This window comes from Archocentrus centrarchus, chromosome 19, assembly GCF_007364275.1.
Source record: "Archocentrus centrarchus isolate MPI-CPG fArcCen1 chromosome 19, fArcCen1, whole genome shotgun sequence".
NCBI lineage: Eukaryota > Metazoa > Chordata > Actinopteri > Cichliformes > Cichlidae > Archocentrus > Archocentrus centrarchus.
Window position 1 is genome coordinate 15,563,024 of NC_044364.1, and position 20,499 is coordinate 15,583,522.

At 42.5% G+C, this 20,499-nt stretch overlaps 1 pseudogene; it reads right to left on the reverse strand.

The window, feature by feature from the left end:
* The window catches only part of LOC115797836 (uncharacterized), a 42,253-nt pseudogene that overhangs the window by 1,187 nt on the left and 20,567 nt on the right, over positions 1–20,499 (reverse strand).

Here is a 20,499-nt window from a genome sequence, read left to right on the forward strand (position 1 = left end):
CTCTACTGTGTTCAGTCAAACAGGTGAGTGCTGGGGGAGGGAAGAACTATAAGAGGGACACACATCAGGTGAGCTGAGGTGAGAGGGTCTTATATCCAGGACCTCCAACTGGAGGCTGTTGGCCCCGGATGGTTGTATTTACCTGCTCCTGAGCTAGGCATTAATTTTGTCTTGGGGGATGCTGGTTGTTACGCCTGGAAGAGTTTGGCTCACTTGGCTGCATGAAAGAAGCACATGGAGGTGGAAATGCTGAGATCAAGAAGGGCTGAGAGAGGGATAAGGTGGACAGAGTTTCTTTCTGCTACTAAAGACAACTGAGCGAATGAAGTGCTAGGATCTGTAGCAGAGTGGTGAAGTAACCTATAAAAAACAACTTCACTGCATCAATTTAACAAGTTAACATTTACAACTGTTTAAAGTGGAGCAAATAAAGGAAACTGCAAATTATCTTTGCTCTAGTTTATGACATTTGGTTTGTCTTTACGGTGCAGCTCACAGGTGATAAAAAACTATTTTCTTAAAAAAAGGTGATGCCTGGATTTTCAATGCTTACCTGTAGGCAGCGCCGTTATGCTCAGGGTGAATGCCTGGCTGATCCATAACCGCCCATGGTGCCGTGGTGACAAAGAACTCCTTGTTGACACAGTTTCGTAGGCTGTCGGGGATGCGGCCTGTCACAAGACACACACACATTCAGGTTTAAAAAGCAGGGAAGCTCAGCTGCATAAATATGACACACTTAAAAGACTACAACTTATTACAGGGCATGAGCGGCCAGACTATGCAAAGTGTTTTTGAGATCAGACTGACAAACACATCAGGCTTGAATAGATAAATGCAAATTAAGACCATTAACAATCTAGATTTTTTTTTTTGGGGGACAAGGCCAGACCCCGGGAGCCGCTCTGCTCTGTGTCATGAAGCTAATGATGACATCAATTAAGAGGTCCAGATCTAATAAAGACGGCAGAGGGCCTATTGAAGTGGAAATGTGACATTTGGGAAGAAAGAATTGCAACAGGTTACACAGACTGCACTCAGGTGTGGGCCTCCATAATGACACAGTGGATGTTAGACAACAAAATTTAAACGCGGTGGTTTTTGTGACCGCTTACCGGTGATGGCTCTTCGGATCTCGGTGGCTGCGGCCTCCCTCATCTCCAGAGAGGCCTGCTCACTGTACCAGGCTGTGTGTGGTGTGCAGATCAGATTTGGAGCATCTTTCAGTGGGCCCTGAGCAAAACTACAACACACAAATTATTGCACAGATTGTGATTTTCTCTACTAGACATATGAGGCAGAATTGTGATTTTCAAAAAAAACACAGTAGTAACAAGTTGCTCCCTCTGTTCAAATTACATCCTGTCACACTGCTATCATTACTTATAACACTTGCAGAGCAAAAAAACTGGTGCATTAAAACACTGCAAGGAATACTCTTATCATGCCTCTTTACCAGGGGTGGGTAGTTAATTTTCCCAAGGGGCCACCTGAGAAACCGGGACTGTTGTGGAGGGCCGTACTCATAAGCTCATAAAAAGAGAAAATTGACATTCAGAAAAATGAGTTCAGCTTTTTGGTGCAGCCCTCCACAACAGTCCCAGTTACTCACGTGGCCCCTTTCTCTACATCAACAACTGGAGGCATGATGTACTCCAGGCTCTCCCTCTGCTCCTGATGTAACCAAGACTTCCAGTTTACATTTAGCCTCTTAGTCATTTGACAGGAAACTGCATCCTTCAAGGAGCCCAGCAAACTCCAGGAACACTTGAAGTCAAGGCCGAACTGATTGGATTGCAAGTTCACGATCACTCCCTCAAAGTACAAGTTGAGCTTTAATTGACAAATGTAAGTATATCACACAGATATAGGATGAAATGATGAATTGCTGGCATTTAATATCGTGTAGATAAAAAGATACATTTCACTGTGAGAACATAATGTTCTGCAAAAATACTTGATCACACTTCACCAGAGCCTGACCGATTTATCGGCTAGCTTACTTTGGCTACTTGCCGAAATATCGGTATCTGCATTTGCAACGGCCGATAAATGAAAGTTAAAAAGTGAAGAAGAGACCAGAGAAACTTCCTCCTACCATGTTATGAGTGCTGACTTTGCATAGTTTGACCACCAGAGGGTACTCTGCATATGGGACAAATGCTGTCAGATGTGGGGTTTTTTTTTTTTTTTTTTCTTTCCCCTTTGCAGCACGTGTTTGAAAGGCCACAAATGCAACAACCAGCTCATATGAGCAAAGCTGGGCAGACGTAAATAGGTAAATAAAGACTATGTGTAACAAATGTTAGGGAAATCTGTTTATGTGAAAGGGAAAATACTGGTCAATAAATAAGAATATTGGATTTTTAAATTGCCAAATATCAGTATGTGTATCGGTCTTGTATCGATCTTATATCTGTCAGGTTATGGTCGGAAGGGGCTATGAAATTCTCATATAGTACTGGCCTGTCAATCAAAAATTAGGCCCGCCTTTAAATGTCTTTTGTGAGGTTGTAATTTACATAGTGAACACGGATGTATTCAATAAGGCTTAACTAGCAACCGAGACCATAGAGTCATCAGAAGTGTTCACTTTGGACACAGACATGCACACTAAAGACTCATTTTCTCATAGATTTATAGATAGTAGGATTTTTTTTTTCCCCCTTGCAACCAGGAGTCACACCCTGCCGCCAATTAGAAATGCAGGTTTAAGGCACTTCTGCATTGACTTCTCTTTACACCCACTTTATATACAGTCTATGGTGTGCTTCCATATTTTGAAAAGAACGTACAGATTATCCATCAAGTCTTCATCTGAGTCGACTCAATTAGACTCAAAGGAATTCTACTTTTTGCTTTGTGATGCCAGTTATTGTTTAGATAATCAGAAAGCCCATTCATGTATATCATGATATTGTAGCATTTTTTTCTTTTAAAAAGTTTGTGTACAGTTTGCATGACAGTTGTCTGGAAAAATGGCCCAAGGGATAAATGTCAGATCCTGTTATTCACAAATGCCGCCATCTTCTTCCTGCTGCTCCAGTGCTTCCTTTCTGTCAGCCTCTTTCCTCTCATGTGGCTCACAAAAACAGATCAGCATCAACTCTCTCCTCCACCTCCTCCATCCATCCTTGTAACACCTAGCCTCGTTCTCTGTGTAAGCTTTGCATCGCCTCAGCGGTGTCCTGAATCAGTGTCGTGTCATGTGGGATGGAAGGCCGAAGTTATGAAACGGTCCCCTGCTGACATATTAGGTTAGCGGTGCATGAGTTCCAGATTCATCAGGTTCAGTTTCAGCCTTCTCAAGCACTTGTCAGCTGAGCAGCATCCAGAAATAAGCAGCCTCCAAACTCTCTAACTGCCCCTGACGCGCGAACAACACATCAACACCGGTTACCCTCTGAGAGGAAAACTGGGACGTGTATCAAGCTGTTTTGCCTTCTGATAGAAAGCACGGGTGGAAATAGAAATGGAGTTCATAGCTCAAAGCCTAAAATACAGTGTTGAAACATCAGGGAGGACAGGTGAACTTTGGGGAATAAATCTGAAATTACTTTCCTTGCATTCTGGATTTTAAAAAAAAAAAAAAAAAAAAAAAGTTCAGACTGGTGACCCCAGTGTCACCAGTTTAGTTAAAGTTGGGAGGATTTTTTTTTTTTTTTTTTTGCAGGGTGATGGTGTACTATTTTGTAAAGCAGTACACATCAGTACACCCCTACTTACTTTTAAAGAATTTACGAAAGAAAATTTATATCATCAATAAGGAATCAGTCCAACGGGCCATTTTAATAGCACTTCATGAATATGGTCTTTTCTTGGGTGATAAAACAATGGAAGATTCTTTCAGAGGAAGCTTAAGTGCCAACGCATGTCTTGCTGGTTTTAAACAAATGTGTAGTTTTCTGATGAGAGTCAAATCGTTGTGCTTGGATGCCTAAAAGACGAGAGAATGCACCTCTCTTCACGCTCAGGCATCACCCTGTACTTTTAAAAGCATTTAACTTGCTCTTGACAGAAACAAATCTAGCTCTCCATTACACACGAGTCCCTGAAGGATCCTTTTAGAAGCATATGATTTCTCTTTATCTCATAACTACTGTATATCTGCCATTGTTTCTGCCCGCCTGTCTGGCTGCCCCTTAAGCATTCAATGTTCTCTGTCTCATTGTCTTTCCCTTCCTTCCCACCCATCTATTTGCTTGCCTGCATCTGGCTAGCATTCTGTAAGTGTGCATTTACCTGAAGGGCTCGGTCTCATGAACATCTAAGGCAGCTCCGCGTATCCTGCCCTCCTTCACGCCTGGGCCAGAGCTTTCTCATCCACCAGGCCTCCCCGTGCAGTATTGACCAGGAACGCACCCTGACGCATCTGTGGTGCACAAGGCACACAAATACAAACAAATCAACACAGGGAAAAAAACTAAACAAAATAAAAACAGATGAAGGCAGGTTTTTATAGCTAAATATCTCATGTATGGGTTTTTGTGGGTCTGTCAGCCTTGCAGGCAAATTAATCTGTTTGATCTAGAGCAGAACATCAATCTGGATTGGATGTATTAAAACCATATTACACAGAACATAAATTGAGAAGAAGGAAAAAAAAAAAGAAAAAAAAAACTGTGACATCTCTGTTGCACCTGACACCTGAGAGATCTAGGAGACAGAAAAGCACTCGGGACAAATGCGTCAGATGTGGGATAGAGAGCTGGCTTTGTTCAAACCCAGGAGATGAAATGAAGGACGAGGGATGAGTTGAAAGATGAGGTAGCGCCACCCACCCCTTGCTGCTTATGGGGGGGGGGGGGGGGGGGGGGGGGGGGGGGGGGGGGGAGGCACAACAAAAAGTGTAAGAGGGAGGAAGAAAAAAAAAAATCAAATGAATATGCTCAGAAGAAAGTAATCCCTTAATCTTGACAAAAGCTGAAATCCAGGGGCATGAAAAGCCTTTTAACGCTGGCAGGCAGTCTTTTATTAGGCCTTGGTGGTTTTGACACACAAGAAAATACACAAACATGCACACACACAAACACGCACACACACACACACGTTTCCACTTTAAATGTTAAGAGCCACTGCCAAATTTTGGGTGAGGAAAGACAGGAAAAGTGTTTCTTTCACTGCAGCGCTTAAGAGGCAGCTGAGAATCTTGTGCTTTGGAAAAGACACACAGTTAACTGGGTTAGGCTATTACCCTACACCCACTCCTCTTCATCTCCTCTCATACTGCAACTCAGAAAGAATGGAGCGGCGAGAGGCAAGACAAAGAGAGAGAGAGCGAGAGACTGAGTCGCAACGCAGGGTGATATTGACAGAAGGGGAGATGCGTCCTCAGCCCGTGCAGTTCCTCAGCTGCCCTGCAGGTGTCACCCCAGGCAGTGCCTCAGAGTGCGGTTATTGACTCAGAGAACAGCACTTTCCCTTCACAGCGCTCTCAGCAGGAGGCTGAGAGTGCTGTGCAGCCTAGTCGATATATTTGCTGTAGCCGTGGGCTGGCACTAATTGCATTTGACAGAGCAAAGGAATGAATTTGTGTCCAGCTTTGGTGGAGCTTAAGATAAAGAGCAGGGAATGTACAGACAGGAAGGGTGCTGCTTTTTCCAGTCCTTTTTTTTCCCCCCTGCTCTCTCTTTCTGCCAGTTATAATGCTCTTTAGGACTGAGACTAGGCTGACAGAGTAATAATATACCAGCAACTTGACTTGTCTACCTGCTGGATAGCACCGCATTAAGCCCACATCAGGTCACAGCTGTTCAATGGGATGTTCAGCTCTGTCTGGGTGACACGTGTATGGGCTATGCATGTCTGTGCGCATTTGAGTAATGGACCTGTTTGATGGTGAAGTCGTTGATGAGGTGGTGGTTGTGTTCGTTGAGGTTGCAGTGCAGGGAGACACAGTCGCTCTGGTAGAGCAGATCCTGCAGGGTGTAGACGCGCCTGGACGCCCAGCGAGCGCTCCAGGCCATCCTGCAGATAGGGGTCGTAAAAGATGACGTTGAAGCCGAAAACCTTGGCTCGCACTGCAACCGCCTGGCCCGAGCGACCTGAGGACACAGACACAAGAGTTTGTTTATGTGCACAAACACAGAGAGGGATTTCTTTTACTTTTTTGAAGCGTGTTTTCTGAATATCATGCCAGAAACAAGCCTTTATTCAGGCCTTTATTCTGAATGAAGTCAAACGATTGTTTTTGAGTCAGAAGAGGAATCAGTAGTCTGGGGACCACAGATGAAAACAATGATTCAAGTTCAAAAGTTGCATTGTTCCACATCAGTTCAGTAGTCATCTGTACGTATTGGTCGTGTCATGTGGGAGCTGACACTGTAGACTGGCCTGAACTCTCTTATGCAAATTCTTAAGTCGTCTTCAGGAATAGTTCTCCAGGCTTCTCAAAGGACATTCAAAGCTCTTCTTTGGATGCTGGCTGCCTTTTGCTCTGTCAAGATGATCCCACACCGCTTCAGTAATGCCCAGGCTCTAGGGAGGCCAATCCATGACTGACACTGTTTTTCTATCCAGGTATGCTTTTTTTTTTTTTTTTTTTTTGCATTGGCATTGTGTTTGGGATCACTGTCATGCTGTAAAAACAAGCTATTGCCAATCAGACGCTTTCCAGATGGCACTGCATGGTGATCAAAATTTGACGGTACATTTGTGTTCATAATTCCATCCATTTTGACAAGATCCCCAACACCACTCACTGCCTGAAATGCAATTTCAACATTTTAAATTTTCGCTCCATAAGCCCTGTTTCCACAGATTTCTTTTTAAAGTCCAGTTCTTGTGTGATTTGGCATATCTCAGCCTTTTTTTTTGTCTCTCTTTCCCTTCCTTAAAGCTGCTTCACAGCCACCCTTACTGAGACCATTTCTGATGAGGCTTCAGCGAACAGTAGATGGATCAACTGAAGGGCAGTTTTTCCTCTTTCTTAAGAACCATGAGTTTCAGATACTGTTCATCTGCTTTAGATAGTTTTTAAGCCTACCACTTCTTCTTTTGTCCTTCACTCATAAAGTTTCCTCAAATTTTTTTAAGGTCACACTGCACACCATGCCCAGATAACCCAAGTTTTTTGTCTGGTAGCTTTTTGGGAATCATCTTATTAAGTTAATTAATCATCTTATTAAGTGCAAAAATACTATTTTTATGCCTGTCAAACTTATCTTTAGCATTTTTGTAGCTTCAATTAAAGAAAACATACAATTTAAATTGGTTCTTGTTTGTTATGCAGACACTGATTCATCCAATAAGTTAGCTGCCTTTTTTATGCTTGAAAAATATCTATGTATCGATTGTGAGAGAGAGAATGAGAGTACTTTATGTAATTACTGCAGAAAACGCAATGATTGAGAAAAGCGGGAAATATAGAACACTTAACTTTGTAAAATGTTCAGTTTAACTGCCTTAGAAATTCAAATGTCCTCCAAAAAAAAATCTAACTTTTCATCCCTCTAATTAAATAATAGCTGGTCACCTGAATGACTGCTATGTCGTTACAGCCTTTTCACATCTGTTTTATTACATTAAAGATGTGAAAAGGCCACTTTTGATATCTTTGAGGGAGGAATAAAAGCTTTCAGAGAGATACGAGGAGTCATGATGAAGAAATTTCACTAAAAATGAACAGAGCCTCGTTCACCCTATGTGCTTTCTCAGTTGTGCACAAAATAGGCACCCACACAAAAAAAAAAAAATCAGGTTCATGGAGCCATTTTTGTTTCTACCATCCTGCGTATGTTAGTGAATCACTGTAAATCAGCAGGTGCATGCCCATTACTTGCAGTCAGCATACTTTCACGGCCCCATTTTTCTCTATATAAGGAAACATGTTTGCCTAGAGGTGTTTCAAAAAAAAAAAAAAGGTCAATCAAGCAAAAAAGAAAAAGAGTTGTGGACTAAAAAAAAACAAGCAAAAATGAAATAGTATCATCTTAGGTGGAAGGTGGAAAGACACACCAAGGGGCTTAGGCTGCGATCACTGAAGCGGCAAATGCTGAATTCTTGACAAGGACTGCGGCTCAGGTATGAAAGAAAAAGCTTAAGATTAAAGTTTATAGAAAAAAAAACAAAACAAATAACAGACAGGATTATTGCACAATAGGACACTGTTAAAACAGTGGAGCGGTGACAGTGACGACATCCAGCAAGGAAGAAAGGACAGCAGTTTTGTGCTTATTTAATATATCTGGCCACTGCCTTATGAAATTCAGGCACAGAAATACTGATGAATCCTGGATTTGTTAGTAAAACATTTGTTTGCGCTGATTAGGCGCACGTTTGTGCAAACACACTGTTTGTGAATGAGGCCCAATGTGAGGTAAACTTGTGAGACAGTGAATCAGAAGCTGAATGTGCAGCGTGCGAGCCTCTCCCTCAGTCTCTCACAGCCATTTGTTGTGTAGGATGCGAGTCTCCACTCCGTTGGCTGGAGAAGCCCGTTTCTGCTCTGTAGCGGGAGCTGAGAGAGCGTAGCAGAGAGGTGGATGTTGTCGCTCGTGAAAAGGATCGATAAGGTCCTTTACACTCTCAAGGTCCCCTCTTTGTGATCGAGCATTATATCTTGCTCTTACGCTCCACAGCTGAGGAGAATCGCTCCTTCTCCTACTCTCTTTCATCGTGCGCCAATAAGAGACGGCACGCAAAAGGCCCAGTAATAGCTACAGCTACAGCACAATACAGCTATAGTACTTCATAATACATTTTTGTGATGATTGCAGTGGCATACTTTTCTTTACTGATTCATCTGTCCATTCTTTTCCCCCTAATTTTCACTCGACACATTTGACACAACACAGAGCACGGGTGTGAGCTTGTTGCATTCAGTTGCTATAAATGCTGCCGCCTGTATGGCTCTTTTAAAGGAATGAGTATTTTTTTAATTTTCTAGTCAGTTTGAAACACAACAGGTCGTCTCGCAGCTGCAGTACAATCTGATTTACTAAGCCTTTTGGAGCAGGTGTTAAAAGTGGGATCACTGCTTCTTCTGCAATGATTTTCTGCCTCTGTGATTGTTGGAAAATTGCTGCAAAGAACCTGGTTTAGAGGGAAACTGTGTCTCTGCAATCTTGATTTACAATAAAATCAGTTAACAGCTGAAGATTTCGCCTTCTAAAAATATCTCTAACTTTGTTGCACTGGAAGCAACTGGAGAAAATATTGGTGCTTTTGTGTATTTTAACTTTAATATGACAACTCTGACTAACCCTCCCTTCCCACACTAATCAATGCCACATACAGTGAAAAGCAGGGGGTCTGCCACCCACTCAGATGGATCTGAACATTTTGATCTCTGTCATTTTACTCTTGACTCAGCAGCAGATGTTTGCTTTGCATTTCTCATTTTTCCACCGACAGTGGGTTCCTATTTTGCAGCAAAACATGAGGCTGTGACACAAATTTGTGAAATCCGTTCTGTCCAACCCAAAGGTGATGAGGCAAATGTAGCGGCTGGTCAACAGGTCAACATAAAGGAAAGAAAGATGTTTATGTTATCTTTCTGTCTTCTTTTATATTTTCCATATACTCCAAACATATGCAAAAATGATCCAGTAATGTTCACTGCTATTATTTGTTCTATTTAGCTTTTAAATGTCTGTCAACTGTGCCTGTGTGCCAGGCATGTATAGTGTACAGTTGGCTGAAAACAGTTGCCTGCTTCATATGGAAATGACACTGATCACACTGGTGAGAGTGGACCAGTCCAAATGACTCAAATAAACTGCTGAGCTTGGAATAACTGTGAGCAACTTCTGGATGGATGCAATGGATTAGATTACAAAAAAATGAAGTAAAATCAACCTAGATTGCATGTGGAAAAAATTTGCAATTGGCAGAGACTGAAAATAATTATATTTGTCAAAAATCATTTTTACATACAAACATATTCAATGTCTGACTTTTAATATATTCCAAAAGTATTCAAATTTGTTTTGCATTTAGTGAATGAAATGTCATGTCAAAGCAATCACACTCAACCCTGATAATCATTTGATCCTTTGTTGATATAAAAATCCTGATTAAAGGCAGCTTAGATGGCTCTTCCCAGATTAACATATTTCCAAAATCCCAAATTTGTTTGAGCAAACCAAACAGAGGATTGATAAGAGTACCTGAACACCACTTTTTTTTTTTTTACTTAGCTGGAGCTAGATAACTAGATCAAAACTACTGGTTACTTCTACATATGAGAAAAAATAACATAATTCACCACTAAGCCATGAACTGATTTTTAAGAAGAGGATCAAAAGGTTGGTTGGTTGGATGGTACTTGAAGTCCTCTTGAATCTATTGTCACCCTTGAGCACACACACACACACACACACACACACTACAGCCGGCAGAGTTGTGCAGCTGGCTGTATATGCAGAGTCCTAGAAACCAGCGCCAGGAGGCCTTCACTGTCCCCAACCTCCCACTGACAATGGATATTGTTTTGGAGATGGCTTGAGCCAGAAAGACTAGCAGACGAGCCTGGAAGTGGGAGGATTGGGTGAGAAAGAGAGAGACAGGGGGAGAAATTTTCCCTGCCAGGACCTGCTGTTCAGGCACAGTTAGTCTAGGCAGCTGTCTGGGACCTTGTAGAGGAGGAAGGAGATGGTGTGTTTATGTGTGTGTGGGGGGGTGTATGTGGACAGAGAGATAAGGTGGCACTCAGGAAAGGTTTGTGAGAAGACAGAGCATCTGTCGGCCCGGTGATGTTGTGACAGGGCAGAGTGACGCACAAACACACACAATCAGCACTAAAACAGGTGCAGAGAGGGGAACAAGTTGAAACACACACACACACACACACACACACACACACACACAGAGAGGCGGAACCTAGTCTGCCAGGAGGCCTGATTATGGCAGGGCAAGATGTCGAGGGACCGGGGTGACAGAGGAGAAGAGTTGAAAACAGAAGAAGAGAGAATAATAGAGATATAATGGTGAGCATTAGAGCGATGGGATGAGAACAGTGAGGCAGAGAGAGGAAGTCAGCCCGCAGGGAGGCGAAACAGACAACCTTGAGATAATCTGTGGGACGGGCAGAGGGTGAAAAATAACCTTATCAGAGCAGGAAAACAGAAGGCACACTGAGCGGTGAGAGGATATGAAAGCACAGAAGGGGAAGCAACGGAAGGGAGTGAATAAAAAACATGAGGAAAATATGAGGAAAAAGCTGGTAAAGGAAACAAAAAAAAAACTAAACTAAAAGAAAAGTAAACAAATGAATATTCACCAAAACCGATGAGACCCAGGGTTTCACCACGGATGCGAGCGGCACCGGACGCCACCTCCCGGATTTGCTCCACACTCTGGACTCGCGTGCCCTCCCGCAGAGCCTGGTAGAGCCAGGTGTTCCGCCGGTAAAGGTTGAGGAGGTGACACACGGTCGAGTCTGCCGTCTCCTCCACAGCTGCCGAGGGAATGTTACACACAGCGATGCCTAAAGATAGAACAGTAAACACAGAAGGCAGAACAGTTGAAAAGCACATTAAAGACATATTATCAGGTTAGAGACTGTGACAAGTGAAATATGATTACATTAAGGCCAGCAAGAAATTCTGTTGTCCAGTCCTAATGGTAATATGCGTCACTATTATACATCTTCATGCCAGTCCTGTTTGTGATATTCATGGAAAGGATCTCAATGCAGAGCCGGAGTGAGGACGGTGCTTTAGGATTCTCAGAATATCAAAATATGTTGGCTTCATCAGAGCGTGACCTTCAGCATGCACTGGAGCTGTTTGCAGTTAAGTGTGAAACAGACTGACAGATAGGTTTTGATTTACCAGTCCTACGTTCCTACTCTTAGCTATGGTCATGAGATCTGGGTAATGAGCAAAAGAGTAAGGTCACAAATACAAATGGCTGAAATAGAGATAAAGTAAGGCACTTGGACAGCCAAAAGAAACTCAGAACTGTTGCTCCTCTGTGTTGAAAGGAGCCAGTTAAGGTGATTGGTTAGGGTGCCTCCTGGGCTGCTCCCCTCAGAGGTTTTTTTGGGAATGCACTGCTGGAACAACTGGAATACCGTGCTTAGCCAGCTGCCACCACAACCCAACTTCAGATAAGCAGAAGATAATGGATAGATGGATCAACATTATGCACCCTTATAAAGATCATTTGTTATGAAAAGTTCAAAGGAAAAAAAAAACAAACATTTAATTATATTTGTCTGGCCTTTAGTGCTATTAATCCATCTAGATTTTGGAGATATGTCTGCCTTCTCTAGATTTTAATGGAACAAAATCACACTTGCCTCGTGATGCTCAAAGTGCCAACAATAAGAAAAGCAAATAAATAAATAAAAATGCATTTAACAAAACCCAGTGGCAATGTTTCTGAAGCCATGACACTGATGCTCAGAAAAACTCCACAAACCTTGTTCAGTTTCATGTAGGAACCATTTACTCACTGTCCACATCCACCAGGCAGAAGAAGCTCAGCTGAGAGTTGAACACATTTAATGTTTTTAATTTTTTTTTTTTGAATAGCCCGTTCAAATCTAATTTTCTAGCATTTTTAGCATCACAACTGCCATTTAGTTAAATTCTTTTCAAAAGAAAGGTGAATATTTCGACAGTCTAGATGTGTATTGAGGAGATCTGTATTGTGGTGATATTGAGGTAACTAACTTGGGTTATCTTTAATTAGGTGTATATTTAGGCAACATCATCAGCATTCAAAATATCACCTACTAAACACAATATAATATGTAGATATATATATTTGTAAATATGTAAGTGAAGATCTCATCCAGCACAGTGTTCATAATTTTGTTTCTTTCAGCCAATTTAAAGCCCTGACCTTGTGGTATTACCTTGCCATTTCCTCCAACAGCACAGACTTTTTTTTTTCCTGTTCTAACACTTAAGCACTTCTGCCTGCCCTCATTCTCCTCTAATGTCCTCATCTCACTCTGTATCTCAGAGTAACAGCACAGTCGTCTCTAGACAGCAAAAAATAGACCAAGCCTGCTCAATCAATGGCCCCTTTTTTCTTCTCCCCGAGAACAGCCGTCATATCAGTGCCGCCTTCTCCAGGCACGATAGCTTTTGACTCCTGTGTTGCAAGGCAAGAGCGCCTTCGGTGAGTGGGTGGCAGTTAGACACAGTATCTCATATTGGCAGGGAAATGGCATCTTTGTCAACTGTAGGAGCTTTTTGAGCCACCAGCCTGCTGATATAAGCCTGGGTGGTGTTTCAGAGAGAAAACTGAACTCTTCTCTCTCCCCCCGTGTGTCTTTTACTCTGTCTCTTTGAACATTCTGGCTCACAGCAGGATGTCTGCACTTCATCTGACTATTTAATTCAGCCTTTGATACTATTCAGAAAAATCCATACAGTAAAAGCAAGGAGACGGTAAACATGCTGTTCGAAGTAGCCCGCTTTAGGGAAAAATCAACTCTATCTTATTCCAGAGACCGCTTTCAGATGGTCAGTCCAATTTTAATGCAGCAACGAGATGAATCATCCCTTGAAGATTCACCTAAATCTGATTACCAGTACCTGAGGTATCTTTTGTCATTAAGAGACAAACAAACGACCAAACAAGCAAATAAGCAGACCCAATTCCCTCTCAAGAAATCAATGTGACATGGGATAGTTAGATCAAAGCGACACAAAACACATTAGAGCTTGCTCAGATGTGGAAAAAAAAAAAAAAAATCTCCATTGCACGGGCACATGTGGAAAAGACAAGGATTATAATTTAGCAGCAACTATTTAAAGAGTTCATACCCAGCTCTCCAGCAGCCTTAATGTCGATGTTGTCGTAGCCGCTGCCGGTGCGGATGATGATTCGTAGAGCTTTGAACTTTTCCAGGTCCTCTCTGGTCAGGGTGATGGTGTGGTACATCATAGCGCCCACTGCCTCATTAAGCACCTGCAGACACATGCATTCACAAAATTTAGCATGATATAACTGAATGAAATGCTTTTCACTCGTTAATCTGTGTCTTCCTTTGGCCAGTTTACTCGTTCATTTGTGCAAAATACGGATATTAGTCCACTTGGGGACATAAGAGGCTCATGACAATCACACGATCACGTTCCTTTCAAAGCCGCTATGAAAATCACATGTCTGCCCTGACTTCCGGCACTTAGGAACATTATAGATTTCACATAGAAGGGAACTACAGACATCACATGGCTCCAAGCAACACTGGCACATTGTCTATTTACAGACCTGCACTGGAAGTGGAAACAGTCATTACATTGTCTTGCAGGAGCTCAGTTCTGCATGGTCATCACAACTGCACTCAAGCATTTATGGACACAAGATCTGGATAACTGACTGGACAGCGAGGTCACTGACTGCGGGATAAGCCTTATGATATGAGAGCATATAGTTGGTCACAGAGAGTTGAACTTGGGCCCTTTGAGGCATCTACACCTAGAATTAAAATAGTCCCACTATAAAGTAAAGAATAGCCTTTAATCATTTAGCACCCATGCACTGCCGCTCTGTATCTCCTGATTTTAAATCGCCTCACTCCAGGAAGAGTATCCCGCATTTGTCCCAAAAGCTTGTGTTTTATTTCTTACAAAACTGCTTACATGATGTACAGATTTAAAAACCCTTTGAGAAAAAAAACCTATGATTGCTCCCCAAACATTAACTTACAGATGCATCTCAGCTACCCGCTGTCTAAGTGGAAATGCAAGTTGGCTCTCCAAACCAAATGCAGCTGACACTTCTTTTAAAGCTAAAGGTCAAAACTAACTGTGCTTTTTAAACAACCACATGGTGGCGTTGTTGAATCTGTCTAACAGAAGACTATCCCTTCTGTTAGAAAAAATCTTAAGATGTACTTAGCGAAACATTTGCCAAAAAAGTCTGAATTCTGTCACTTCTGGGGGGGGGGGGGGCATCATTGTGAAAATGCTGCTCACGCTGCTCCTCTGCCACTTAACACGGACAAGGTGACCTGGCCTGTGATGTGGATCTAAACTATTCCCCTTCAGTATCAGCCCCGGTCCCTGTCAGCGCCTAAATAACAGCTCTACATTCACCTCCAGCCAAGCTGCATTAGCTTTCCTGTGATTAGTAGATTAGCTCTGAATTTCCATACTGCTTTTATTAGAGCTGTGTCCTGGACAGGCCTTCCAGATATTAGTTCAAGGTTAAAACACTCCTTACACACACATGCACGACCAGCCAAAATACACACACACACACACACACACACACATACATAATTGTCTCCCTCTGCGCCAATCCTGAAGGTCTTGTGTTGTTTTGAGCTGGGGAAGGAATCTTCTAGCCTGATTGTAGTTTATGTTAATGGAAACTCTGACCTCAACTATATCCCCCTCTCCACTGTAACCAAACCCTTATTGCTTTAAGTATCTATCATTTCTTATGATGCCTGGACTTTCCTGACAAGGCAGAAAGGCCTCCCCATTTGGCCTGGGTGAGCATAAGGTATACTGTTGCAAGGGAGTTTTAATTTGGTGATGTTCATACTGTAGTATATATATATATATATATATGTGTGTGTGTGTGTGTGTGTGTGTTAGAGAGACTCTGTGGCTTTTAAGAGGGGGACTTTAAGGCTATGAAGTCATCATATGAGTGATCAGCGAGGAGGTTGTGCTGCTCAAATTGCTGCTTCATAAAACTACCGAGTATTTAAAACTTCTTAAAAAATGGCATAGCATTTTGCAAGACATCACAAAATAATGTGGAATATGTTATAAAAAATAAGCAAGCTTTGACCCTGTTTTCCATTCTACCTTTAAAATCCACTTTACTGCTGCATCGACTGAAATTAAAAAAAAAAAAAAAAAATCCTTGAGACTAACTTGGTGAAAGAGAGCAATAACAGCAGTACACTTCAGTGAATATGGACTTCAACAATTGGTGAAAGTACTTATGTGCTTTTTATCCCAGAGTTGCACAAGAAAAGGATCACAACTCTTTGCAGGATGCTACCATGAGCAGCTGGTTAGCTTAGCAGGGGAAAATCACTGGGTTTGTTTTATACAAAATCTTTTAAATACTTAAAAAAAAAAAAAAAAAAAAAAAAAAATCAGTCCACAAAAATCATGTTCAAGAAATGTGCTGATTTTACACAAGACTATATGCCAAGCCTGGTCACTTAGGTCAGAGGTAGGCTACCAGTTTTCCTGGTTGCAGCCTTCCAATCAAACTGGTAGCCAGATTTGCCCCAGTCCCCACCAAAATCATGAAACAGCAGCAAGAAAGCAAGTAAAAATTAATTTCCCAGTGCCTAAAGAATAAGCAGATGTAGACCAGCTTGTCCACTAATCTGAATCTGAGTTGTACGAAACCCGGCTCCTCCAGTCTGCATGTTAAATCATCTCTGTGCAAGAGACTGAATCTCCTAACTGCCCCCAGTGCATCCATCTGTGTGTGACAGATAAAGCACTGTGTGAATATGTGCATTTGAATGGGTTAAGTACTTAACAATAGAAAAGTGCTATAAGTGTCTATATATATAGCCCATTTAACATTTATGAAAGATTTTACTCCTTTGAAAATGTAGTTATAAATAGAAAGTGATAAACATCTGCTGATTATGTGAAGACTTGCTATTCACAGTTTTATCTAATGATATGAGATTTAAAAAAAAAAAAAAACAAGCAATGTAAAGATTGTTCTGAACAGAATATCATTTTGCCATCTATCATCCTTTAGTTATATTAAGAGTCATTAGCTGCGGCCCCAAGCTTAACACCTCTTTTGGATGATCACAGTCAGGCAGCGCACAAAGTAATAGGCCAATATTGACTCCCTGCCATATGGGCTCTCATCCAACTTTTACAAGCCACATGTGGTTATGAGGTGCGACGACCGTGACAAAGACGAGGGATCAGAGACCTTGGATTATGATGCCGGAGCGCAGGTGCTGCATACAGGATTTGGTCTCACTGAAGAAGTATTGTAACTTGATCTTGATTGGTATTTGTGTGTGTGCGTTATCGTATCCCTATCACCAGGTAGAAGACGTCACATAACCTCAGGCCACTTTCATATTCAATCCTTGGCCAATCTTTTCCATATGTTTTTATGTCATCTGCTGTATATGTAGGGGAGTGTGGCAGCTGGTGTCCGCCCTGACAACATTGTACTGAAACTCTCAGAGTTATCAACACTGCATCTTCGTATCCATGCTGCAGAAAGAAGAGATTGGACATTTTCAATCTATACCGCCCCTCTGGGTATCTAGACTGCAAGTTATTACAGTGAACTGCTGAATATGCTGGCGAGGTGAACATTACAATCATGTTTTTCCTGATAAGGCAGTGTTAAAACAAACAAAAAGCTACCGCTTCCCCCTTCTCCTCATCGCCCAAGGTCTTTGATTGAATTGATCTCTATGCAAATGCTTCTTTTTTAATATGTCCCATTTTCATAAAAACAGCGCGAGGGAAGATGTAGCAGCCCTCACTCTGTCTGCAGATGAAGAGATAGCACTTGGGTGATACCCATTTCTGTGGCCATATATTGTTTTGTAGCCACAGTGCTGCATAAAAAGCAATAAAGAGCCTCTACAAGCCAATGTAATTACACTGCATCCCCACCATACAAGATTCCCTATTAGAACAATGGCACTGATATAGGCGTAACACTCAGTGCTACAAAGTGACATTAAATCATAATGAAGCCACTATATTTTAACTGGCAGCTGTGTATGAGGCCAATTTAACACACTTCACATATCAGTGCTGTGATAGGAAAAGAAAGTGGTAGACATGAGTGAGGGGCAAATTCCATCTCCATCAAGGTTTAGAAGATAGTGAAAGTGAAGCACTGTGTGTGCGTGTGTGTGTGTGTATGTGCACTTGTGTCTTTCTACCTTCTCGTGGATCTCCTGTGTGGACTGAGCATCACAGAAGGCAACGGTTGCTAAGTCTTTAAGGATGGGCATCTCCACAGTGCAATCACGCCCGTCCAGCAGGGCCACCAACGGGCGGGGATGCATGGGCCCGTTCATGATTTGAGGCCGAATACCTGGAGAGACACATTAAAATAAAGGAGGGAAAGATTATTTTACAGAAATGGTATCAAGAAGATCAGGACATATTAGGAAAGGTCGCACAAAAACACTCCACCAAAAATGAGCACATACATAAAGTCAACCCAGATAGACAGCTGACTTTGTGGAGCACATTTCCAAAATTCAAACAAAATATTTAGTGTAGCTATCGCACAATTACAGCCTTCAGCCAGCTTTCACTCAGTTCATCAAGACTCATAATAATCACCTGCTGTGTGTATGCATATGTGCACCTGTGTGTGCTGATTAGGATGTAGCGGGAAGTGGAGCTTCTCCGAACCAACAAAAGTTGCTCAATAAATCAATGCACCTACTCAAGACTGGATTAGAACACGGGCTCACTCACGGGAATCCTTTGGGTCTTGTGGCTCTCAAACATTTACATCGCACACAGAAACATTTACATAAACAGACACAGACATATGAACACAAGCAGATAGGTCTTCTAATCTATTCACGTATGCACACATCATACAAAGAGGAACAAATTCCCTGTTTCTGTATAACAGCTGCACACTGACACACAGACTTTGGTTGTTCTCTTAAAAAAAAAACAAAAAAAAAACTGTGAGCCTACATTTGCCTTAGCGTGAGTGGAACCAGCTGCTGTGCAACGGAGGAAAAAAAAAGGAAAAAAAAAAGGAGAAACACTGTAAAGAACACCTTTAGGAATGATCTTCACTGCTGCCCCTGCCTCACAAGAGCAATGCATCATTGAAATGAAGAGTGTTGGCGAAAACGCTACAAGCCCGAAACAAACCCGCAGCCAACTCGCAGCTGCACTTCAGCACACTTGACAAAGTGTGTGTCGCAACTCGGGTTCTGTCTCCGCTCGGCTCTTTCTCCTCTCCCCTCGCTACTTTTCTCACTTGAAGTCAAATGAGTCAAGAGAAGCTGAACTCCCCAGTGGGCCGACCTTCTCACACATCCCACTGAAGAGGACGTGTCGCGCTTAGAAGACAGACAATTACCAGCCCTGCTTCATACAATGTTAACAAGTGAGGAGCATCAATATTCATGCTTCGCTCATAAGCTGGCCTGTGGACGAGGAGACTTTAGAAGAAACAAAATTGGTCCCTGCTAAGTAACAGGATCGTAACAGTGCACAGGTCATAATCTTCACAATGACAACAAGATCCCCTGTGGATGTTTCTGTGTGACTTCATGACATCACTTTTCGTATCTAGGTTTGCTGCAAAGATCTGTATCTAGGTGCTCATTCATGACCTCTCTCTGTGCATGTACTAGTGCGTGTATATCTCTCAAAGTTATCCTGAAGCTTACAATGACGCCATACGCCACTGTTGTGATAAGGAGCAGGGTGGAGAAAGGGAAAGGAGAGGAAAAGGTGGGGGAGGTCTCATTAGGCCAATGCTCTTTGGGATTAGGGCGCACAGCATTAGGACCGATATAGGTAAGATAAGGAGATTTAAGATTGACATAGTTGTGTGTGACTGTTGCACAAACAAGCTGAAATGAACAGTGAGAAAAACAACAGGTGGGAGGGGGAGAGAGGAGAAAAAAAAAAAGAAAAAGAGCGAGACAGAGAAGGGTGAAATTAAAATGTAAAACGAGCAAGCATAAAAACAGACTAAACACTGCCTGTTAGCCTAAAGAGCTCCCAGGAGACATATCAGAAAAGAAAGAGGATGAAAGGAGAAAGAGCACATAAACGACAGGAGCGACGCAGAGAGAGCCCAGCTGACAGAAAGCGAGCAGTCCAGCAGTGCAGCCTCTCAGGGCAGGGAGAGGATCGTGGCGGAGATGTCGTCTCCGTGTGCCTTCCGCCTGTTGTCATGGTGATCACTTAACAGGCTTTGGCTGCCAGTTTTAATGCACTTTATTTTTGGCACTGCCGGCAATTGCGCCGTGAGTTGGGGTCGGAGGCGCAAACGGCCACCCCACTCTTGCGGTGCAAAGGGCGGAGGACGTGTTTTTACTCCTGACATGCAGACAGGCCCCCCCCCCCCCCCCCCCCCCCCCCCCCCCCCCCCCCCCCCCCCCCCCGTGCAGCCCTCCATCAATGGCTGACATGATGGTGGGAAAGGTGAGGCTTAGCAACTTGGCTGTTGCATCTGCAAGTGACAGCTTGTTGAATATTAATGGAGGCAGCTGGTAAAGACTGGCCAGTAGTGACCAAAACCATTAAACTAAACTGGTGAGAGCACAGCAGAAGCACTCAACGAAAGGATACAAGAGCTCAGATTGGTAGTTGATCAAGGGAGTGACACAAATGATTTGATTATTTGTGTCCTCTGTTTTATATAACTGTAAATTGAACACTTCTGGGTTTTTGGACTGTTGAACGTTATGTAAGAGGTCAGTAATGGGCCTTTTCCAAGTACTTCTCTTTATTTGTCCTTCCAAAAATCACGCAAAATCTATTCACGTTCAGCTCAGATTTTCTTCATTTTTATGGCCACTAGAGGGCAGGAAAACATGTCTATCAGCTGACAGCGATCAATAAAAATTGTTGAGTGATTTGTTAA